The sequence below is a fragment of the Mauremys reevesii genome, linkage group 10 (genome assembly GCF_016161935.1).
Source record: "Mauremys reevesii isolate NIE-2019 linkage group 10, ASM1616193v1, whole genome shotgun sequence".
Classification (NCBI taxonomy): Eukaryota; Metazoa; Chordata; order Testudines; family Geoemydidae; genus Mauremys; species Mauremys reevesii.
In genome coordinates this window covers 3,897,414-3,922,662 of record NC_052632.1, presented here as the reverse complement: position 1 = coordinate 3,922,662, position 25,249 = coordinate 3,897,414, and the positions used below count along the sequence as shown (strand labels likewise).

Genomic DNA, 25,249 nt, shown 5'->3' with positions numbered 1-25,249 from the left:
CAGAATGGAAAGTAACTCAGTAGGATGTTTAGTAGCTGCTAAATTAGACATTTTTTAAATCAGTAGGTCTATTTAACCTGTATCCAAGGATCCTACAGGAGCTGGCCAAGGTGCGCTCTGGACAATTAATACTGATTTTTCAATAAGTCTTGGAACCCTGGGAAGTTCCAGAGGATTGGAAGAAAGCAAGTATACTACTAAAAACATAAACAGGATGACCCCGTCACTAGAGTCCTGTCAGCCTGACATTGAACCCCAGGCAAAATAATGGAATGATTGATATGGGATTTGATTAATAAAGAATTGAAGAAGGATAATACAATTAATGCAAAAAAACATGGATTTATGGAAAACAGACCCTGTCAAACTAACTTGATATTTCTTATGAGATTACACATTTGATAGATAATGGCAATAGTGTTGATGTAACATATTTAGACTTCTATAAGGCTTTTGACTTGGTACCATCTAACATTTGTATTTAAGAAAATGGAACGTTACAAATTTAACATGGCACATATTAAATGCATTAAACACTGGCCAGCTGATAGGTCTCAAAATCAATTTTAAATAAGAATCATCATCTATTTTAGTAACTCTTTATTTTGTGTTACTCCAAAGGAGTCAAACATGCCAAGTAAAAGATATGAGAGAATATCTGTAGTCTAATATGATCAAATACTAATTACAGTGGAACCCACTTATGAACTGAGATACAATTATGTTATTCTGGTGGTAGGAACAGGACTCTCTGTAAAAAAAGAATTATACTGTAGTTTGTAATCTAGTTAAATGCAGTTCTAGAGTGACTGGGGCAAATTATGGTCTTATGGAAAAGGTGATACAGGATTCAATTAGTGATCATAAAGGATAGGAACATAATGCCAGTCAACCTGGTTTTATGGAAAATAGGTTTTGTCAAATAAATTGATTCTGGCCTTTGTTTGATAAAGGTAACTGTAGACTTTTGTAAGATGTTTTGCCTTAGTACTCTGAGACATTCTGATTATTGATAGTGTATAGTGCTTTTATTTTAAAGCGCACTCTGAATAGGTCACAAATTGGCTAACTGACAGATGTCAGAATAGTTGTCCATGGGGAATCCTCATCAAATGGAGGTGGGGTTTTTGTTGTCTAACTCTTTATTAAGGCAAAGTTACAATAAAACATTAACATGCTAAATCATACATTGCTTGTTCTGGATCAGTTTATACTCTGAAATCCTGACTAAAGATTCTGACTTGCTGGGTGGAGAACCCACCTCCTCTGAATATGCTAGAAAGGGTAACCACATTTCTAAATAACTGTCCTCTTTTTGGTGCAACTCTTGTGTACCTACTTGGTGTGAAAACTTTTCCATTACAAGAATGGTCCATATTTTACTATATCACAGTTCCATGGGAGGAAAGGGTCACATTTTTCCAGTATGTGTAATATAGAGTCTAAGTCCTAACAATGAAATTTGTTTTTCTGTTTAAAATGCCAATCCTTCACTAGAGCATTAATGAGCAGCTCAGGGATTTCTAGGAAGCTGGCATTTTGTCAAAGATGATTCTCTTTAATAATTTCCTCACAATTATAAGATTCATGGGAAAATGCAAAATCTCATTCCCTGCAGTATACTATTAACCAATTTAGTTAAAATAGGTACCAAAACTTACTTGAGAATTCTACAGTATTCTCCAGAAAACTCCTCAGGACCTGGACTTGAAAAGGTATTTAAGAATTTAAAATCCAATACAACTTCCTTTGCTGCAATTTGCCTATCAAGAGCTGCCATGGCATCCTCTGAAAGCTGAGGCAGTTTCACACTTCTCAAATATTTATTTACAAGTTCGGGATTTAGATGCTCTGAGCCTACAAAATATGGGAAAAATGGAAAAAATTAGCAAAGGTTTCAGAGATCTGTCTGATGCCAGTTACTAAATCTCACTTTTTTAGTTCTAATCAGAGTGATGCCTGTCGTATCCTATTTCTTTTTTAACTTTCTGGCTAAAAACCTATCGGCTCTATTGCCCTCTCCATAATATTTTTGTTTACTATAGCTAAGTGTTTGCTCAGCTTTACCTGTTTGTAACAAGTTAGTCTTCCCTCTTTATCTCAATTATTTTCTCACACACATTTTTAGATCCCGTAGGTTTGTCTACCTGTCAAAGCAGGAAGTTCTTTAACCAAACTGTCTTCTTCAAGGAGTTCTCACGTTTTCAAGACCTGATGCTTTATTTATGAGGTTCCCCCTCATTACTGCTTGTCCATAATCCCAGAGGACACTTTTACTGATTGCTTCCTTCTAAATGTTTCTGGAAATTTTCTTCCTGCTCTTGAATTCTAAGAGGATCGTACAACAAAGCTCTATTCAAGGGTGGGCTCTTTTGTTTTTCCAATGAGTCCCAATCGTCTGATCTAACACATGCAGGGGCATGATCAAACCAAGTTATAAACACCAAGACTAGCTTTTTTTTTTTTTTTTGAGCAAACTAGACAAGGTCCTAGAAACAAAAAATAATATAAATTCTGAATAAGATCCAGAAGTAGCAGAATATATATATATCCCCTGACATCCGGATTCATCTCCCACCAGATGTCCACTAGATCCTCATTTTCTAAGTGATGCAACAAATTTGCCCTTGCTCCTCCCAATGCCTTCTGTGTACATTCGATCAATCCAAAGAAGGATTAAGCACCTCGTTAAATCCCCCCTGCAATATCCCCTTTCCTAACATCTCCTAAATCCCTAAAAAATCTGATTTAAGAAAAAAAAAGCTTGCCCTTGATTGGGAGCATATCCATTGGCGAAGGTGAGAAGTTTACCTTTCAAGGACCCCTTAATTAAAATGTATCTGCCCCCTGATCTGAGTTGTGCTGAAACAATAAAGAGATGTGTTTAGCAAAGAGTATTGCGAGCCCTCTTCAATTAGATTGCTCTAGTAAGACACGTGGTAGCTGTGTCCAAGAAGTCATCAAGTATTTGTCACTTTTCTTCAAGTGTGTTTCCTGTAAATAAATCTTATGAGGAAAATCCTCTGTGAGCTGAATACCCTTTTCCTTTTTGTTGGGATGCTCATCCCCTTTAGTTAATGGTCATGACATTAACAAACTCACCCATGGGTACCATGTCTGCTCTCGTCCGGTACATCACCCTTTCTTGAAAGCAGCAAGACCTCCACAGCCAGATGCCAGGTCTCCATTACAGTTGTGCTGCTTCCTTAAATCAGATGTTTGGGAAAGAATTCCCATCACACACACAGTCATTTTAGAACTCCCACATCTACTGCTTTTCCTCTTTTAACACCTATATTGTACCGGATACTGAGTCTGATTTACTGTACATTCTTAAATGGAGCCTAGCACTTAATATAATCCTTTCTATTAAAGCATGTAACAATATTTAACATCTGTTCCATTCTCTTATCTCTGTGTCCCTCCCTATGCTTCCCCTCGCTGTCCTCTGCTCCCCTTTTGCTGTGGGAACTGGGCTCTCCTTACGTCCGCCAGGGCGTCTTAGTTCCCTGTGGGAGGTGATAGAGATAAACAACCCCTGCTGGAAGTTTTATATATAAACTAGACTTTCCCATTTCACAATGCTTGTGATAGTCATTACGGAAGGGTCGTGATGGAAAATTTAAAAAATAAATGAATTCAAAGACTGTATAATAATTTCATAATGTTAGATAGTATAATATGTTTGATAAGATTCGGTAAGACTTGGTTCTTAAATATAATTATACAATATATGTTGCATTTGTATATATGACAAGACAAATCAAACTCCTAAAAGGGGTACAGTAGTCGGGGAAAGGTTGAGAGTCACTGTACTAACTCACCCTCGAGCGGCTCTGTGCATGGAGTACTAGACTGATCCTCCCTTATCACAGTTGTAACAGAAGAACCATGGATTGCTTGCAATAGGTTCCTCAGCAGCTGAGGGTGTTTCCTGAAATTTCTGAGAGCTATCCTGTTTTGTTGAGTGCTGCCTCTTTGGAGTGGCAGGTCCTTCCATTAACTTAACTGGCTCCTTCAAGTTGAGTTGTCTGGTTTTCCATTTTCTTTGAGTCTCTCGCAGCAGAACTTGAGCCACAGTTAGCTTCTATGGTATGGCATGAGCTGCTAGGCTTAGACTGTTGGTTTTTCCCCCAGCTGCATAATCCTTCTTTGCTCTCTCTTCTTCAAAGTGGTGGATGTTGTACAGCAGTTGGAGAGTAAGATATCTCAGAAATAGCAGTAGTATCCAAATGGTCCCTCAGATGGAGCTATGTAATCAGGAACTCATCCCAACATCTATGAATAAATCGCTTTACTGGCTGTACGTTATGGCTTTCTTGCATGCATGTCTTCTGCTCCATTACCCTTCTCAAATAGCTGTTTAATCTTCCTAACTACTCAGAGGGTATTTGCATGGACTTCTGAAAGGTCTCTAGGAATTGCGCATACACTTCATCACCGCTGGAAACGGCCATTATTCTTTCCCAGCTCTGTCAAACAAACATTGTTCTGCAGGGTAGATTTCCCTCAGTTGAAAGCTTCATTCGCTGGAGGTGACAAGCTTCCTATTAACTTTCTTTGCCTTCGCTTGGAAGACAATTCAGGATCATCTAGTAGCTGTTGGATTTCTAGCTTCCAGGTATCAAAATCTACCTCACCACTGCAGCATTTCCTGTCTGGTTAGTATTAATTGTACTGTCCTCTGGAATTGCTCCTGCTATTAACGAGTTGTCATCTTTTGGATACCTGTCACCAGAAGTATTAGGGGAATTTCTCAATATAATGGGAATTACATTCCATTTGCCATTCGGTTTAACCTCTTTACATTCTTTTCTTACCATTTGAGCTGCACACTTCTCACTACATTCTCAAGTTGCAGTACCTAGGTGGTAGCTTGTATTCTCTTAAGTCTGGTTACTGTCCCTGAAAGCCTGGGTCAATTCCTCATTTGTAACAGTAGGGTCAATCCCACTCAGTCTAACTGAGCTGTCTGGATGAAGCTGATAGAGCCAGCAAGTTCCATAGTCATGACAATATACAATCTTCAACTGCAGGATGCTGCTGTCCCTGTTTGGGTGCCACAGGTTTTAAATGTATGTAGCCTACTACGCCAGTGGTTCTCAAACTTTTTTTTTTTTCATGGACCACTTGAAAATTGCAGAGGGTCTCAGCGGACCATTTAATGATCTTTCCAAATGTTTTTTGTACTGTTAGCTAACTATTGTAAAGTGCTTTGGATAAAAGCACTATATATAAAAAATTTTTAACATTTTTGTTCTACAAATAAACACACAACTCATATTTTAGTATCAGTAGTCTTACCTTTCTAATGCGGTGGATGTGCCCTGTCTCCCCCGCCACGGCAGCCCCTGAGCTGGGGCTGGGAAGAAGTGGGGGTTTCTGCCCCGCCACAGGAGCCCCCGAGCTGGGGCTGGGAAGAAGTGGGGGTTTCTGCCCCGCCACAGGAGCCCCCGAGCTGGGGCTGGGAAGAAGTGGGGGTTTCTGCCCCGCCACAGCAGCCCCCGAGCTGGGGCTGGGATTGAGGGGGGTCTCTCCCTGGCAGCCGCAGCCATGGAGCTGGGGAAAGTCGCCACTTTCTTTGTCCGCTGCAGCCCAGCATGTCCCAAATTCCCCCCACCCCCTCTTCTCACCCCACTGCCCCCTCCCACCTACCCCCTACTCCCCCCCAAGGGCACCGCCTCACCTTACATATGCATCTTCTCCAGGGTCCAGGCACCTAATTAGTGGAGCCATGCCTGCGCGGCTCCACTAATTAGGTGGGTGGCCCTTCATTTTCTTGTGTGCGGCCGCCCAGGCCCGCACCTTAGAGGGAACTATCTGCGGACCACCTGAATGGAGCTCGCGGACCACAGTTTGCGAACTTCTGTACTACACTTTGCTCATATTAATTCTGTTTTACTGCAGGAATAGTGAGCAGGTTCAGTCTGGTTTGACAGCAGAAATCCCACCTGTGGATACACATGATAAATATGCATATTTTGGACAGTCATATGTGCCCATATCCTGAGTTGCATCAGTTTGGAATAAGGACACCACAGTGTAATAAAGCTGCTCAGACTGAAAAACAAACTGTTCTCACATTAAAAAAAAAAATTTGAGGATTAACTAAGACTCCTCAAATCTACACGCGATCTTACCATCACATCCATACAGCAAATACTACAGAAACCAAAACAAACCAAAAAAGTATCAAGCATACGGATTTCTTCAGTACCAAAAGGTACACAGGCCACAAACCCTATGCATTTAAAACATGCACCACTGATTTGGCATTAGTGTCACCCCACAGTCCTGAGCTGAACAAGCAGCAAGCACCCAGTTCTCCTGGTTATCTGCTTGCTGCAATTAGTAAAAACAGGCCTGTGAGCACCAGCCCTCTGGGCAAAGATCTCCACCTTCTCTCTGGTACGTCTGTCTCCCTCTGGGTCTGCTGGAACTAACTGAAGAGTTTGGCGCCTTTTATTCTTTATACTTGGGAGTGGAATTGCCCCCTCTACACCTTTGGAGATGTCCTACTGAGCACGCTCCAAGGGTTTGTGTCCTTTTTCCTCCCTTCTTTGTTTTCCTGCTAGTCCCCACTGGAGTCAGTGGACAGCTGCTCCACTCTTCTGGGTGGAAAAACCCCAAACTAAAACCAATCTGACTACTCGTGTTTAAAAGGAGCAGCCACTGAAGCACCGGTTACACAAAGACCGAACGTTAAAGCCAGACAAATTCAGAGTTAGAAATAAGGCACTAATTTGAACAATGAGGGTGATTATCCATTAGAACAAACCATCAAAGGAACTGGTGGACTCTCCGTCTTTTGATAGCTTCCAGTCAAGATGGGCTGCTTTCAGGAAGACATGTTTCAGCCCCACACAAGCTATTGAGCTCAATACAGGGGTAACTGGGTGAAATTTAGTGGCCTGTTAGATAGGAGGTCAGGCTAAATGGTCCTTCCTGGATTTAAACTCAATGAATCTTACATCTCCAAATCCTGAATGGCTCCAGTGGAATTCTTAAGGCCTACAAGTGTCCATTGACACCAGTATATCTGGCCCACTATTTTAAATTGGTTTGGATAAGTTATGCAATATTGAACATGTCAACTAATTTAGATTCTGCTTCCTGTTTTGGCTGATAGAAGCAAAACATATGTTGAAGTGAACAGCCAGGTCCTCTCTCACAATAATGGTTATTTGCAAAATGGAATGGGGAATAATCATAGAATCTCAGGGTTGGAAGGGACCTCAGGAGGTCATCTAGTCCAGCCCCCTTGCTCAAAGCAGGACCAACCCCAGCTAAATCATCCCAGCCAGGGCTTTGTCAAGCCTGGCCTTAAAAGCCTCTAAGGAAGGAGATTCCACCACCTCCTTAGGTAACCCATTCCAGTGCTTCACCACCCTCCTAGTGAAAAGGTTTTTCCTAATATCCAACCTAAACCTCCCCCATTGCAACTTGAGACCATTAGTCCTTGTTCTGTCATCAGGTACCACTGAGAACAGTCTAGATCCATCCTCGTTGGAACCCCCTTTCAGGTAGTTGAAAGCAACTATCAAATCCCCCCTCATTCTTCTCTTCTGCAGACTAAACAATCCCAGTTCCCTCAGCCTCTCCTCATAAGTCATGTGCTCCGGCCTCCTAATCATTTTGTTGCCCTCCACTGGACTCTTTCCAATTTTTCCACATCCTTCTTGTAGTGTGGGGCCCAAAACTGGACACAGTACTCCAGATGAGGCCTCACCAATGCCAAATAGAGGGGAATGATCACATCCCTCGATGTGCTGGCAATGCTACTAGCATCTTTGCAAGCAGATATATACTTGCCTTTATTTTATGGGGCGAGAACTCAGTCGGAATCACCAGCTGGTAGCTGTTGTTGAACCATCTCTGGATTATGACAGGACACCAGCGTGGACAGGGCACCAGATAGACTGGTATTTTTACCAACATGATATATAACCCTGCTCTGAGTAGGTGTTGTCAACACTACTGCTTAGGACTCCAGGCACCTGCTGGTGTTTGTTTATGTTAGCACCAGTGGAGCTGCAACCAGGGGACTCTTCTCCAGTAAAAAGGTTACTATAGATGGAACCAAAGTCTCTGTTTTAAGAGTGGGCCCATTTGGTTTGTATGTGCTGCCTGGTTCTGTTAACTGTATTCTGGCACTGCCGTTGGCTGTTCTGTGGAATTGCTGAATAGTTTATAACTGCCCTTGAATGAATTGGTTTGGCTGTTTGTTCATAAATTGTGCAAAGTGGGTTGCTAGTATTGGGACTGGAAACTACAGATACTATGCACTGTAGTTTCTTGACTAACTGTTTTGCAGAATATGACCTGCTGAGATCATATGAAGGGACATGTTGTTCCCAAAGGAAGGAGGGAATCAGATTTCTTTACTAAGCAGAATTATAAAGATGAAAATCAGAGCTTCTCTTTCAACAGAGAATAAAATACAAAATCAGACCCCTTTTCCTAACAGGTAGGAGCACCCACTACTCTTTGCTTCTCTGAAGTGCTCACAATCTTTCAGGATCAGGCCCTGAGAAATTGCTGTGAATCAAAAAAAAAAAAGCTGCGTTTCCAAATGTTTGTCAAAAGTGATTTATCTTGCTTGTCGTCTTTTTTTTTCCAATGGACTTTGTTTCTGAGTCAGTAGCATTAATTCTGTGCTTTAATATTCTAGTTTTGTAGGCAGAAGGCTCTCTATCTGTAATGTGTGCAATACAGAATGCAACAGAGGGTGGGATTTGGTTTTGTTTTGTTTTTTTTAAAAAAAGAAAAATCTTTCCAAGTGAATAATAGTTCAATTCATTATGCAGTTAGAGAATCTGAAATAGTAGAATTATGGATTCCTGTCTTTCTAGTCAGTGTGTAATTACTGAAATCTGGCAGACGGCAGAATCTACGTGATGGAGCCAGCTGCTGCATTCCCCCACAAATCTGTGAATCGGATCTTTCACTTACTGGAAACGTACTAGGAGCCTGCTTGGTTCCAAGAAATCTTTTACTCCTTTGTTCCTCACAAGACCATTTGAAAGCTTTTTTCAATGCAGCTTTCAATCAACAAGAACAAAAATGTTCAATAGCGGGTTAGAATTCTGTCTATGGAACCTTGATTGCAATTGTGAAAGTCTTGGTGTAAGCTCTTCCCAGGGAGAAACATTGATGGAGAGATGAGTCTCAAAGTCTGGGGGCCCAGCGTGTTGGAACAGGACTTGCTAAGGTGGCTGGCTACTTCTCCTTCAGGCCCTCAAGGGCCACGAGATTAAAATACAAAGTAGAGATCAGGACAGGCAGCAAACTTCAGACTTACACCCCACTGAAAGGAGGGGCGTGGGTTTGGATCAGGACACCCAGAGCTGCATCTAGTCTGCTGGTTCTGGTCCTGGACTGCAGACCAAGTTGGGTAAACAATATTCTCTGGTACCAACAGAAATCTCTCAGGGACTGCTAGTGAGAATCTGGACCCAGACAAGGCAGCATCATTGTGGGCAGCCATGGCTTGGATGTAGCAGGTCTGTGACCTCTATTGACCTCTAATACTATTGCATGAAAACTTGACCCAGTTCCTTTAACACAAGGAATTTAGAAAACTCAGGTCTGTTGGAAGGCTGTGTTCTCTCCAGGAAGAGCAGGAAGCATGCTGTGCTGTTCAGAGTGCCTCAGACTCCAGCACTAGAGGGAAATCTCCATCCCATATGCTCGGCAAAGACGGATAATGGGGCCGCCAAATTCCATAGTTCCCCTTTAAGCAAAACATTCAGCCAGCTTCCAGGCCTCATAGCAGCCAATGCGACACAGGTCCAGTAGTGTGCACTGCCAGTACAGGTGGGAAAGCCATTGCCAGAGCGAAGCCGTGGAAAAGCTTGTGCGCTTCCATCACCACTGGCAGCAGCTTGCCTACTGTCGCTTGTCCTACCTGACTGCGCTAATAGAAAACGGCTCCGATCACCACTGCTGTGCTAGGATTGAGACAGCACAGGAATAATTGCTCCAGACAGTCAGTCTCCTGGCCAAAGGCTGCTGAGGAGGACACAGCCTTGTCTGAGTCTAGCTCGTGAGAACTGTTGCCAGTGACGGGGAGGGGGGGATTTAAAAGACCAGGACCCTGTATGTGACCTGCTCGTGTCGTTACTGCTGGTTTGCGCTAACATGCACCAACCCAGACAGCACCACCACCACCTGTCTGTATTACTGGGGTAGCTCCTCTCCTGCTGATGGCGTCGCTGTTACGAAACGACTTCCCTTTCTCGCAGAGACGCTCCTCTGAATTTCCTCAGCTGGGGGACTTTCCCATCGAGGAGGTTCCAGACCCTTCCGGAGCTTTCTCTGGGCAGACCAAGACAGGCCTGCTCAGCCAGCCAGCCCAGGAATGATTCTAGCTCGGTGACTGGGGGACTAGTGTGAGACAGGTCACTGGGGTGTGTTGCGGCCTGCCAGCCACTGAACGTTTCTGGTTATAGCACTGCGGGCTAGAAGTCTATCATGAGTCTGGATGGTGCTTGTACAGTAACTCCTCACTTAAAGTCATCCCGGTTAACGCTGTTTCATTGTTATGTTGCTGATCAATTAGGGAACATGCTCGTTTAAAGTTGTGCAATGCTCCCTTCTAACATCGTTTGGCAGCCGCCTGCTTTGTCTACTGCTTGCAGGAAGAGCAGCCCCTTGCAGCTAGCTGGTGGGGGCTTGGAACCAGGGTGGACGGCAGCCCCCTAAGTTCCCTGTGCAGCAGCTGCCTGCAGTTCGGCTGTGTCCCTCCCCCCACTGCCATGTGCTGCTCCTGCCCTCTGCCTTGGAGCTGCTCCCCGGGACTCCTGCTTGCTGTGCGGGGGGGGGGGGGAGGAAGGAAGAGGGGAGCAGCAGGCCAGAGCGTGGCCCGCGCAGCGGCATGGCTGTGGGGGGTGTGGGGGGGAGTGCCAGGGACTATGCTCCCCGGCCAGGAGCTTGGGGACCATAGTTTGCCCACATCTGGCCTAAGGGCTCCAATCAGTGCTCAGAGCCTCATTGTGCTGGGAACTATGTAAACACCTAACAAAAAACCCGTCTCTGCCCCAGCCAGCTTACAGCATAAGACGAGATGCAGGAGGTCATGCAGAAGGTAACGGAACCATTATTGTTATGACTGTAGCAAGCAGCATTGATGGAGCACTAATTGCCTAGCCACTGTCAAGGAGTTTGTTTTGGTAAAGATGAGTTGGAAGGACAGCTCTGAAGGAGGCTGGTGTAATGGATTTCCACAGGGAACTCCTCCCCGAGGAAATTAAGCACATCAGCTTTGTCATGGTAAGGAAGCTTCTTCTGAAGTGCACCTAAAAGCTGGACTGGAGGACTAGGCTGCAAGGGAGGGGGCAGGGGGCTCTTAGAAATATTGTTAAACAGCTGCACTATGGTATGAAAACTGCTGTAGTCAGCATGAGGGAGATTCTGTGATGGCTGAGGACTCGTATGACAATGTCTGTCTAAACAGGCCATTGTCCTAAGCTAACCAGGGTACTAAACCCACCAGGGTGGGATGGCTTTATCATTAAAACACAATGCTGTGAGTACTGACAGCCTGAATACTAACCATGTTGCATCAGTAGTGGTTTAACCCTGGCCGAAACAGTCCTCTTAATTAAATTGAGCTAGGACCTTGACAGCTGACTCCAGCTCCTTCTGTACGTGGCTGTCCCTGAGGGGCAGCCACGAGCAATGTGGGGAGTGTATGGTACAACCTTAGGAATGCACCCTGGGAGCGGTGATGCATGGGAGCAGAACAACTGTCTCCAGCTGCTGAGTCTGTAGCATCTGCAGTGAGCTTAGGGATTCAAGGTGAAATAGATCTGCAGAAGGCAGTGTGAGTTTTTCCTAGAAGCTTAGGAAGGGAAGACTCTCAGCTCTCATGTGGCCTGCGTTTCTAGTAATAGTAACTTCCTGAAAAATGTAAACTCCAGGAAAACTGCAGTTATTTTCTTCCCGCAATAGAGCTCTTATCCAGCCAACATGGCAAGTGTCTTTTAAAATACAACAAAACGAGAACCAAAAAACCCAGCCTGTTATGCTGGTTTAGTTTCTTTCCCTAAGCAATGTTAATAAGACTGATAGCTATCAATCCAGGGGTCATTTAAAGGGTTTCATTAGACCTCTTTACACAGTTGGTTAAGTTTTAAGCTTGCTGTGCCTCTGTTTACTTATCTAAATGGGGACAAGTGACCAAGGCCACACGACATTTGAATGGCAAAGCTTGGAGGAGAAATCTGGTCTTCTGCCTCCGTCTTGTGTGCTATCTCTTGGGCTATGCTGTACCTTCCACTTCACATCATCTTGGGGTGAGCATGTCACCCATAGTCCTTTCTTCATTATTGCAGTTGTGTAGAACTCCATCCTCTCACCTGACCTATAGTGCGGTTCAGGTTGATCTGGATTTGGTCTTTATGGCTCATGCCCATGTCCTATAATAGACCAAACCAGAACACTGATAAGGACCCCCTCTGAACTTTTGGGGCTGCTCAGACTTGAATGTTGGTCTGCTCTCTGCTGCTTGGGCCCATCTCTAGTTTTGAGTCTCCTCCCTGAGTAAACAATTAAGGAGTGGAATCAGTTAAAATACATGAGCACGGTGGGTCTTGAACTTTGTAAAAGATTCTCGCAAGGACCCATTATCCCTCTCCACCCCCCCATAGCACCTAATCCCTCTCCCACACCTTCTCCTCCAGCTACGTTCTCAAAGTTTAGTTTTGTAGAACACTAGGGGCTTGTCTACACTACAGGACTATTTCGAATCTACTTAAGTCGAATTTGTGGATTCGACCTTAATAAGTCGAATTTGTGTATCCATACTAAATACACAAATTCGAACTTCTGAGTCCACATTCACGGGGCCAGCTTCGACTTTGGAAGCGGTGCACTGTGGGAAGCTATCCCACAGTTCCCGCACTCCCCGCTGCCCATTGGAATTGTGGGATTTCCCCCCAATGCATGCTGGGGGGAAAAATGTGTCGTCATTGAACCGTCAATCCCGCCCTCCCTCTCTTCCTTGAAAGCGCCGGCGGGAAATCTGTTCGCGCCCTTCTCTGGTCGGTTACAGCGCGGACGCCACAGCACTGCGAGCATGGAGCCCGCTGCGATCATCGCTGCACTTATGGCCGTTGTCAACTCCTCGCACGTTATCGTCCACCTCTTCCACAGTCAGATGCTGAGAAACCGGGCGAGGAGGCTCCGGCAGCACGGTGAGGAGAGTGGCGCAGACCTCTCACAAAGCAGGGTACGCCGGGCAGTGGAGATCATGGTGGCAATGGGTCAAGTTCATGGTGTGGAACGGCGATTCTGGGCCCGGGAAACAAGCACAGACTGGTGGGACCGCATAGTGCTGCAGGTCTGGGATGACACAGAGTGGCTGCGAAACTTCAGGATGCGTAAGGACACTTTCCTTGAACTGTGTGACTTGCTGTCCCCTGCCCTGAAGCGCCAGGACACAAGGATGCGAGCAGCCCTGACTGTGCAGAAGCGAGTGGCCATAGCCCTCTGGAAACTTGCCACGCCAGACAGCTACCGGTCAGTAGCGAACCACTTTGGCGTGGGCAAATCTACCGTGGGGATTGCTGTCATTCAAGTAGCCCACGCAATCGTTGAGCAACTGCTCTCAAAGGTAGTGACTGTCGGAAATGTCCAGGCCATCATAGATGGCTTCGCCGCGATGGGATTCCCAAACTGCGGTGGGGCTATAGATGGGACTCACATCCCTATCCTGGCACCAGCCCACCAGGCCAGCGAGTACATTAACCGAAAGGGCTACTTTTCAATGGTGCTGCAAGCTGTGGTGGACCATAGGGGACGTTTACCAACATCAACGTCGGGTGGGCGGGCAAGGTTCATGACGCGTGTGTTCAGGAACTCTGGTCTGTTTAGACGCCTCCAGGCAGGCACTTTCTTCCCGGACCACAAAATAACGGTTGGGGATGTGCAGATGCCTACAGTGATCCTCGGGGACCCGGCCTACCCGCTAATGCCCTGGCTCATGAAGCCCTATACAGGCGCCTTGGACACTGAAAAGGAACTCTTCAACTACCGGCTGAGCAAGTGCAGAATGGTGGTGGAGTGTGCTTTCGGACGTCTCAAGGGGAGATGGCGGACCTTACTGACTCGCTCGGACATCAGCGAAAAGAATATCCCCGTAGTTATTGCTGCTTGCTGTGTGCTCCACAATCTCTGTGAGAGCAAGGGCGAGACCTTTTTGGCCGCTTGGGAGGTTGAGGCAAATCGCCTGGCTGCTGTTTACGATCAGCCAGACACCCGTGCTGAGAGAATATCCCAGCGGGAAGCGATATGCATCAGGGAGGCTTTGAAAGCGAGTTTCCTCGCAGAGCAGGGTAACCTGTGACTGTCCACTTGATTTTAAGAGAGCCTGATCATAAACCAAGTTTTCCCCACTTCCCAAGGACGTTTTAAAACTAAGGACATGTTTTAGTAATTAATAATAAATCTTTCGTTGACTTTTCATTTCTGTTTATTCGTTGAAACATGGAAGCATTCTGTGCTGGTTAAGGTGTGCACTGATGGGTGGGTTTGCAGGACGGGGCGAGGGGTGCCGTCCTTGGATAGGGGTTACCATGACGGCTGTGGGTTTGGGCGTTGGAAGGGGTGAGGGGGGTGGGGGAAGGGTGAGTATCTGCCCCTGGATGAGGTCTATTTTTGGGGCTCGGGGCACCGGGGAGGATCGTGACTACGGTCCAAATGCATGTGAAGGGAAGCCTGCCTTTACATTCGGGGATGTCAGGCACCAGGACCCTGCACAAGCATACACCTCAAGGAAAGACCCGGGGCAGCATACACCACACAGACTGTCCCTGGTGCCTAGTGACTGCAGTCTGTGTGTGCCCTGCAGTTGACCCTGCAGCCAAGTCTGTAGCATGGCACTGTGGGCTATGCAGTGACATTACAATTACCCCCCCCCCCCCAGAACAACAGAAAGTCTTCTGACACCAGAAACGTGACGGAAACAGTCAGTAACACCAAACCGCTTTTAATAATGTAATACACAGTGGGGGGTTTGAACTTGGAGTTGGGACTGGTTGATGCTGTAAAGAAAGAGCTTGTACAAATTTACAGCGACAGTTGTCTCTAACATTATCGGTGTGCTGCGGTGCAGGGACAGTTCTCACGGCCCCTACCGCCCCTCCGTCTTGTCACTTTGGGTGAGGGGGGGACAGGACTTCTTGGCGTTGGAGGGCGGTTGCAGATGCACTGCAGGGGGGCTCTCCTCCTGACTGCGGTCTTGCAGAACATCTACAAGGCGCCGGGCGTGTCCGCTTGCTCCCTCATTAGACCAAGCAGCGTTTGAGTCGCCTGCTGGTCTTCCTGCCGCCACCTATCCTCCCGTTCCAGGTGTGTGCGATGCTGCTGACACAGGCTCTCCCTCGACTGTCTCTGCTCTGCCGCCTCCGCTCTGGAGCTGGCCATCAGTTCCTGGAACATGTCGTCCCTTGTCTTTTTCTTTCTCGTCTAATCCGAGCCAGCCTCTGCGTGGGATGGCGGGCAGTCCGGGAAGGAGCCGAGCTGTGTGATGTGAAAAAGTAGGTGATTTCCTTGAACACATACATGTTTGCCAACAGTAAACACAGTCTAGTCAGTTTCAGTGAACAAGACCAAAGAGGGAACCAAGTCTCAGGAGATCTCAGAACTAGTCCGAGATTTGAATACGCTCTCATTGGCGGCGCCATTGCACTGGAGAGCGCAAGCGAGGAGAGACAGCTGCATCCCTCTTGCACAAAGTCCTGGTAAGCCTTACAGTACAGAGTGCTTATCAGTTAGTGCTTAGCTGTGCTCTCCTGCTGGAGGCAATGTGCAAAGCAGAAAAGATGAGCGTTATGCGGCATCTCCCGCCAGTGAACAGGAAAGACCCTGTATGCTTTTCCTCTGAGGCCTGCCACAAGTGGCTGTTAAGCGAGGTCATTCTTATGCAAAGTAAAACTCTGTTAAGCGAGGGTCATTCTTATGCAAAGTAAAACTCTGTTAAGCGAGGGTCATTCTTATGCAAAGTAAAAGTCTACCATGCACAATAGTAACAGTACACTAATTCCACTAATTAGATGCAGCACTTCCACAACGACATCACCCTGAGGCGTGTCAGGCGCACACAGAGAGCGGATGTTAATAGAAGCCCTGCACAGACCAGGACCCTACGCTGCCATGCTCGTAGGCGATGGTCCCCTCTACCTGAGGATGGCATGGCGCGGAAGAGTGTGCTTCAACGGAGCACCCAATAAAGCACCTCTCCCAAGAAACCTCTTGCTGAGGCTTTTCCAGCTGCTCTCTGAGAGCTTTTTGAAATATCCCCAGAGGACTATTGCTCCATTGCTGTTTGTGTAGACCTGCTGTTTGTTTAGTTTCATATTTAAAAATGTTTATATAGTATTTCTATTTTTATATAAATCCCTGTTTCTTAAAAAATAAATGTTTCCCTGTTTGTAGCACTTACCGCCTGATCCTTCCCCTGATTCCGAGTCCTGGTTAACGGGCGGGCGGTTGGTAGGGGATCTCTGTGAGGGTGATGAAGAGATCCTGGCTGTCAGGGAAAGCGGGAGTGGGTTCGATGTCGCCTGCGCCGTCCTCTAAAGACCCTTCCTCATCTTCCCCATCGGCGAACAGGAGGGGAACTGTCCCGGTACACTATTCCGTCCTCGGAGTCCACCGTCACTGGTGGGGCACTGGTGGCAGACCCACCTAGAATGGCATGCAGTGCCTCGTAGAAGCGGCATGTCTGGGGCTGGGCTCCGGGCGTCCGCTTGCCGCTCTGACTTTTTGATACCCTTGTCTTAGGTCCTTCACTTTCACGCGGCACTGCATCGCATCCCGGCTGTATCCTTTGTCTTTCATGGCTTTAGAGACCTTCTCGAAGGTCTTGCGTTCGCTTGTTGGAGCGCAGCTCCGAGAGCACAGACTCCTCGCCCCACACAGCGATCAGATCCTGGACTTCCCGGTCAGTCCATGCTGGGGACCTCTTTCTAGTCTGGGATTGCCCGGACTCCTCTGCTGGAGAGCTCTGCATCGTTGCAGGTGCTGCGGAGCTCGCCCCGATGTGCAACCAGAACGTCAGATTCAAACCGCCCAGACAGGAAAATGAATTCAAATTTTCGCGGGTCATTTCCTGTGTGGCTGGCCAGAGAATCCAAGCTCGGACTGCTGTCCAGAGCGTCAACAGAGTGGTGCACTGTGGGATAGCTCCCGGAGCTGCTAAGTTCGATTAGCATCCACACCAAGCCTAATTCGAGCTAGCAAGTGCGAATTTAGCGTTACTCCACCTGCCGGGGTGGAGTACCAAATTCGAACTAAAGAGCCCTCTAGTTCGAATTAAATGGCTTCCTGGTGTGGACGGTTGAGCGGTTAGTTCGAATTAACGCTGATAAATTCGAATTAAAGTCCTAGTGTAGACCAGGCCTAGGTTCAGGAACCACTGATATAAGTGAAGTATGCAGGAACCTCTTCTCCCTGGAAGTCCCACTTTCACCTGCTCGTGTGTTGCTACCCTGTAGCTTGTTAGTGCATATGGTTACACCTGCTTAGTAGTATTGTTCCATCATGTGAGGGATTCTAGTTCTCTTCCAATATTCACATAACCTCTGCTGTGCTGTTGTAATAAACCAGAAGCATCTTAAACCTACTTTGCCCCTGTTCCTAAATGTACTAAATCTAATCCAAGAAATAGAGCCTCCTCCTTCCTTATTGCCTGCATGTTTGGCAGATACAGCATGAATTTTCCTTTTCTTATACAGACGTTCCCCGACTTACGCAAGTGTTCCAGAACTTACAGAACTTTTTCCGTAAGTGCAGATTTCCATAACTCAGGTTTGCGTAACCCAGGGAGCATCTGTATTTAAAAAGAACTCTTACATCAGTGCCTTAAATGTACTCATAATATTGTTATATAGCAGCTCAATCTGCAACCGCTAGATTTCCCCCTGCCCCCCATCAGTGAGCTGAAATTGCATTGTGGGGCTCTGCGTGCTGAATTAACACAAGTGTTTCCGTAATCATGATATCCTGGGAAAAACCTCACACTCAGTATCTCCCCACAGCCCAGGTGGGTGTGCTGGTCCAGTGACAGTGCTCAGCTAACCTAGAAAACACCCTACTATTCACTTCCCCCCCCCCCCTCGCAGTAGGGTAAGTTACCCGTTTTCTTTCCCTCACTGATGTGAATAGTTCCACTGACTTCAGCAGAAGCCAAGTGGGTTTGTTCAGAGAGGAGTACAGGGCTATTGTGTTGGGGTTTTTTTAGTAGATGGTAAGATTTTTGTCTAGTTGTGGGTAAAGGATTCTTCCTTACTGTCTGCATTGTTTCCTGCTGGATCAGGCTGGATGGGGCCAGGGTTAACGATACTTCCAATCTATAACTGCTAATAATTGCACATGGTCTCACCCCAAAAGCCCCTGTTCAGGAAATCATTGCAAAAGTGTCATCTGAGTGTCAGGATTCTCCCGCGGGGGAGGCTGCGGTATACAGGGCCTCCTTATGCACTCTGCTGCAAATGCTTCCTGCCTAACTGTGCTCAAAGGCAGGCTGATGGCAAAATTAATTCACTGACTGTTAGATGTGCATCTGTTTTATAGTGTAACCATGGAAACCAGACTCCAGAGCATCCTGATTAACTGCCATTAGCCTAATACAATAGGGTTAATCTAGTAGCCAGCCTCTGAAGAGCTCTGGTGCTGAAACTTGCCTAAGCTGCTGGCTGAGAGGGAGAAAATAACCAAGTATATTGACTGCAGACTTTAAGGGGACTCTCAGCATCTTAGAATGAGAAGTTCACTTCTCTTACCCCTTACAATAAACAAATGCTCCTCTCTTCATTTGGATCTTGGCTGAGAACTAGGAAACTCAGAACAGCCCTTCCTCTGGGAGAAGTACATATGAATTTCCTTCTGGGAAAGGACTCTTCCAACCCTGCTTTGTCCCCCTGAGATCTTACCTCAAGGCTTGGGATTCAGAAGGCCCGGCAAGGTTTGCTGCTTGCCTTGGCATCTCTGCTTTTCGCCTGCTATAAAGTAGTTAAATGTCTTTGAGCGGGATATGTGGAAAGTGTGAGGATGGCCAAAGCACTAATGAGGTATGGCTTGTAGTGTGATAATTGAATCTGCCAGTCCTTTGATGCCAGTGGATTATAGAAAAACAGGACTCAACTATGCTATTAATGACACTTCCTTCACAAGACAATTCAAATCTATAAACTAATCAAGTAATCTAAGTTACAGCAAATGGGCAGAAACAAAATAGCTTTAAAAAACCACCGCACAGTGAATTCCACCTCTGAAACCCAGGTTTATTTTTCACTTATCATATTTCTCAGGCTCTAAACAGGTCTTCTTCTGTTTAAATGCCAAGGGAGCCGATGTGAAGAGATTATAAATACTACTTTTGCCACTATATCTGCAAGTTTGTATCTGCTAGTTCCTCAATGGAATTTACAGCTTTGTTCAGAGTTTATGACAATGTCTTACAATCAAAGCTAGAGATTTAATGGCAGGCAGGAGTCAGCTGCATTTACTAGACTTCACATATTTTATGCAACTATAAATCATCTAAACTTTCTCTTGCCCCAATTTTCAAATGACAATGAGAACATTGAGAATTTGTGTAGGAGAGGCTAATGGAGGGCTTAGTGCACGAAAGAGGAAGTTACTCATTTTGGAGGGACATGAGATTATCCCTACCTTAAGGAGGGCTATTGTTAGCAAGAGGAAACTTTCTAACAGCTCTCTTCCCAGAGAGAACATTGGAATCGTAGAAACGTAGGGCTGTAAGGAACCTCAAGAAGTCACCTAGTCCCTCACCCCACACTGAAGCAGGACCAAGTATATGTAGACTATAGACAAATCTGGCAGAAAATCTGTTCTTAAAAACCTCCAGTGGTGGGGATTCCACTACCTCCCTTGGAAGTATATTTCAGTGCTTAACCATCACTATAGTTAGAAAGTTTTTGCTGCAATCCAACCTAAATCTCCCTTTCTGAAGATCAAGCTGATTACTTATTGCCCTACCTTCAGTGGCCATGGAGAACAATTGATCCCCATCCTTTTTAGAACAGCCCTTAACATATTTGCAGTCTGTTCTCAGGTTCTCTCTCAGACTTCTTTTCTCAAGACTAAATATGTCCAATTTAACTTTTCCTCATGGATCAGGTTTTCTAAACCTTTTAATCATTTTTGTAGCTCTCCAGTGGACTCAGATTTGTCCGTGTCTTAAAGTGTGACGCCCAGACCTGGACACAGTACTGCAGCTGAGGCCTCACCAGTACCAAATAGAGTGGGGTAGTTATCTCCCATGTCTTACATACAATACCTTTCTGGCCTCAGAGAACAACTGAACTGCTCTGGCTCTGTAGCTCCTTTTAACTGAGCCTGCTGGGCTGTGATTGGCTGCTTCCCTGCAGCCTTTCTAGGCAGGCCTGGAGGACCCACCTTCACTGCTCCTTTTGCTGGGGTGGGGTGAGGTAGAACCGCAAGGTCTCCAGCAGGGGGGCCTGGTAAACCCTGTCACAGAGACCCTGGACAGACCCCTGCAGGACCCCGCTAGATAAGTCCTTTGAGTTTGGCAGGGAACCATTTATCCTTGTGATTTGAATATAGTCATTCAACCAGTTATGCACCCACCTTTATAGTAATTTCATCTAGACCATACATCTCTAATTTATTGATGAGAATGTACTCGTTCGGTTTGAAAGCTCCACTGACCTATTGTTGCAAATATAATAAAAAGCTTAAGTCCAAGCCAGAGACGGGGCAGAACGGAGCTGGCTGTTCTTCCTGGCACTGAAAAAGAACAAACCCAAGGCGTGGTACGGTACACGCTCACAGCACTTGCTCTGCGCTACATTTGGACTGTGAGCGTTTGGTAGAACTTGAGGGTAGTGGAGGCAGGCCAGTGAGGGTGACAACACAGTAAAGATTGGGATTTTCAAAAGCCTCAGTGTTGGCCAAACTCTGATCCCACTGGAGAGGGATCTCTAAATATATCAGGGGAAGAGGCGGTAAACACGAGGAGAGAGAAGAGCTGCTGAAGCTAAAGGACAATGTTGGCACCAGGACAAATGAGGATAAATTGGTCCTAAATAAATTTAGACTGGAAACTAGGTTTCTAACCATCAGAAGAGTGAAGGTCAGGGGCAGCCTTCCAATGGGAGTAGTGGGGGCAAACAAGCTAACTAGTGTTAAGATGGAACTTGATAAGTTTAGGTTCAGGATTCTATGATTGGTGTTCCTGGGATAATGGGGCACTAGACTCTCTGATCCAAGAAGTCCCTTCCAGTCCTGTGTTCTGAAATCTCTGGTAAAACTGCCATTGATTCCAAGTTAAGCCAACACTGAGGGCTTCTGAAAACCTCACCCGAAGTATCTAAGCTGGAGCTGTATCTATTGCTAGCATGCAGGAAATCCACTTACTAACTTCTGACTGCAGACAAAGTAGAGTATGACTGCACCATGTTGCCTGGTAGGGTGTGAGCCAGAGAACTCTGTGTGGCTTTTTGGCTTTTTTCTTAAATGGACATAACATGTTTCAGACTTGCTCTCCTCTTGCGTTTGTACAAAGCACTTTGGAATCTTCTAAGGGAATATTTAAGTCAATATTTAAATAGGAATGCTAGCGAAGGCTGAGCATGCTGGGAGGGCTCAAAGCGGAACCAGAAAGGCTATTTTATTTTAGCCTGCATTTTTGTTCTTGTTGTTTTACACAAGACAAAATAAATGGAGTCTCATGTTAAAGGTTAGGACAGTGTTTTCCGGAGTAGGAGATGGGATGCCCTGAGAGATACCAAAGTAGTCCAGTGAAGCAGATGGGGGGGCGGGGGGAGAAGAGAGTGGTGGCAGGAGAATTATGCCATACAACAAAGGCCATCATGACATCTAAGCCAATTTAAAAAATCTGCTCACTAGCTACTTTGATTAAAAATATGGTGGTTCCAGGGGAAAGTCTCTGAGATCTGAGGTCAAAGATGGGTGGGGAGGGTAAGTCAATGTTGTCTTTGTTTTGAGTCCTGCATCTCTCTGATATTCCTTCAGACAATATAGGTGGAAAGTTGACACCAGTAGCAAGCTAGCCTCTCTTCCCACGAAACACTAAATGTTCTCATTTTTAGGGGGGTTTAAGGGCATTTTGGTTTTGGCAATTCAAAAGGTGTTTCCTGTTGGTGCTTTGTGAGTTAAAAGTATTCAGTGAGCTGCAGTGCGCAGCTTCAGCTGTTTGTGCCATCAGCCTCGTCTATAAATAATAAGAAAGCGATTTTTGGCGTTTTACTATTTTACCCCTAACTTGGCTTGTGCTTTTTGTAAGAGGCTAGATGTTGGGTTACATGTAGTGTGGAGTGGGACACTAGATGGTGCAGTGATTTTGCATTTTAGTTTCCTTCCTTCTCTGGAGAGCATGGATGAAATCCTGATTATTTGCCCGCAAGTAGGGAAAATGAGTTGGGGGTGCATCTTGTTTCTGTGGAGGGCGTGTGTGTGTTTGTGTGTGTGTGTGCGCGTGGGGGGGGGGGTTAATTCTCAAAGATGCCATACAGTGTCCTTGAGCCTTGGAACACCATGGGTTAAACTGGCAGCGATATGGCAGGTCAGGACTCAGGTTCTGACAAAGCTGGCTGTCTAAGCCAGGGTTGGTCCAAAGTGATACTATTAAATATTTAACTTAGCTCTCAAAGTAAAATTAACCCCCCAAACTGAAGTGCTGATGTGACATTCAGCACTTTCACTGAAAGCTTCAGTTGCCTCCTACTGCTGAATTTGCCATTAAAGCCTGTAGGCTGGTGTCCAGGGTGGATAAAAATCAATGATTTAAAAAAAAACTGGATTTTTTTTCTCAAAAAACAATCTAAAGATGGTTTTAATTAAGATACATTTATAGCTCAAAGATATCTCCTCATGGAATAGGGATTATAAATTCTAATTCTATAATATGAGGCAATATATTCATTTAATGTTTAAGAAAAGTTTTGTAAATGAGTTCCAATAGTTCATGGATTAGGGACCCAATTTTATGGGGTCCCAGGGGCTTCTGTATAGGTTATTTAGGTTTATCTATCTATCCAATGGGACTCAGTCTAGAAGATACCATCATTCAGAGATGCTTAGTTTTGCATTTCTCAGACTGTGGATTTGTGTCTCCAGAGATAACATGCTTGTTAACAGCAAAAATGTTTTTAAATAAATTAATATAGAGAGGTGAGAAATAACAGACCTTAACCCTATTGTTCCTCTGCAAATTTGTGTACACAGAGTCAATCCCTTATCTCTCTCTAAAAGTGCAAAGTTTCAAAAAGTTCAATGAATAGAAGATTTGGGGGGGGGGGAGGGATAGATCTGGACAAGGAGAAGAAGTCTGGAGATAAATGTGAGAAGGGAGGAACAGGTAGTAGAAACAAAAGTAAAACTGTTTGAGCAGCATAATCCAGAACGCACTTTTATGTAGAAATCCATGATTGAATCGAGTCTTCCTGACTAGTGATTTAAATCAAATTGATTTAAATCAAATCTACCCTGCTGGTGTCTGTCCGCTTTATACCAAAGGTTGCAGGTTATTTATTTTGGATATACTGGAAATGTAAGCTAGGCAATACTAGAGGTAAAAGACTTTTTTATACTGCATGGCCCAACATTTCCTTATTTTAGTTTCACGCTTACCTTCCTGACTGGTCCAAAACTCCTGAGCCCCAGCCTGAAACGCTGAGATAGCAGACTTTTAATAGTCCCCAGCAGCTTAAACTTCAAGGTCACTAAAAAGCAATGTCAGAGCTAGTAGCTTTAATGGCTGTAATCTGGGGTTGTGGGTGGTACCTAAGCCCATTTGAAGCGGGGGCAACAGAGGACCAGACAGAGCACACATGAAGATCTCAGCATTGCTCAGAGAATGCGAGTTGGTTCTGTTCTGTTCCTGGCACTGAAGCAGGGGAAAGTCCATCTAACTTAGCAGGTAGTGAAGAATAAGAAGAGATGAGACTAATACTATGCATGGGATTTTAGCACAGTCTTTTTTTTCCCTGCTCCCGCTATGCTATTTTCCAACTGCTAAATAGAAATACTTTGCTTTAAGGAGGCTATTGGTCACTATGTCACTGGTCACAGGTTTCCGAAGGGAGGAAAAATGGGTGCCCAAACCCTAGCTTGGCCTGCCGGGCGTACCCAGTCCCGGTCTGAGGATGGAAGCATTGCAAGGTTCCCCTCCCAGACAGATAAGGGCAAGAAGCCCTCCTGAGACCTGTGCTGTTGGGCTAGACTTGGACTGAACCAGTTTGGTGGATGCTTCTGAACTCAAGCGCATTTGAGGCTGGCGGGTGACAATACCTAAGGCTGGGATTTTCAAAGCACTGAGTGTTGTGCTGTAGCCAGAAGGGCACTCAGAGCAGAATGGGGGCAGAGGTGTCACTGTGACAGATTCTTCGCCTTGCTGAGTGCCCTCCGCTGCCAGTCCGAAGTGTTTCCTCTTCAAATTACATGAAAGGAGCAATAATACTATTAAACTTCTAATCCTTCTCCCCTAGAATTGACACTACAAATGGAAAGTGTAGTACAGAGAAGTTAAAACAAAGCACGAATGTTGTGCAGCTAGCCTCTCCTGGAGCTTTTCAAAATTTGCAGGACACAAATGAGTGCAGCACACAACAGCGATTTACCCGCTCCCACCAACCCCCAAAGAATCATGGAATCATAGAAGATTAGGATTGGAAGGGACCTCAGGAGGTCATGTAGTCCAACCCCCTGCTCCAAGCAGGACCAACCCCAACTAAATCAAAAGAGTACAAGCTTTGTAGAAATAAACACTGAAGCTGACTTGGGAATTTATCAAAACCAAACCTTTTTGTTTTTGATAAAACTTTTATCAAAAAAGCTGTTTTGACACAACTTTCTCAGGCCCGGGATGTACATGAAGGAGGCACTCGGCCTGTGGGAGACCAAGGTTCACGTCTGTGCTCTGCCTGATATGGAGCCCGGGGGTCTCCTGCCCGATGAGTCCCATGCTGCCAGGCAATTGGCTGGCCTGGGGTGGGTCTCTTTCTCCTTTTCATGGGAAAAATTTCCACAAGGTCTCTGTTGTTGTTGCACATCAGAATGAGAACAAATGCTGAAGCATCAACATTTTTTCACAAAAACAGAAATGTTTTCGTGCCAGCCCTGCTGAATAGTATTTCCTGGGCAAATGGACAAATGCAATGGAAAAGGGGCTGGCAAACTCAGTTTGGCAGCACTGACTGGTTGCCTTCATAGAAAATAGGTTGGCCTAGGTTTTTTGGCT

The 25,249-nt window shown here is 45.6% G+C and overlaps 1 protein-coding gene and 1 long non-coding RNA gene across 3 annotated transcripts in view; one reads left to right on the top strand and one right to left on the bottom strand.

Annotated features, from left to right (window-relative positions):
• CORO2B (coronin 2B) overlaps window positions 1-25,249 on the top strand; it is a 129,921-nt gene that overhangs the window by 8,829 nt on the left and 95,843 nt on the right. The gene's annotated exons all lie outside the window — the stretch shown is intronic.
• Window positions 12,064-25,249, bottom strand: part of LOC120373781 — a 33,777-nt gene continuing 20,591 nt past the window's right edge. Inside the window, exon 3 of the long non-coding RNA XR_005585714.1 lies at window positions 12,064-12,539. This is a non-coding gene — a long non-coding RNA (uncharacterized LOC120373781). The remainder of the gene's footprint in view (window positions 12,540-25,249) is intronic.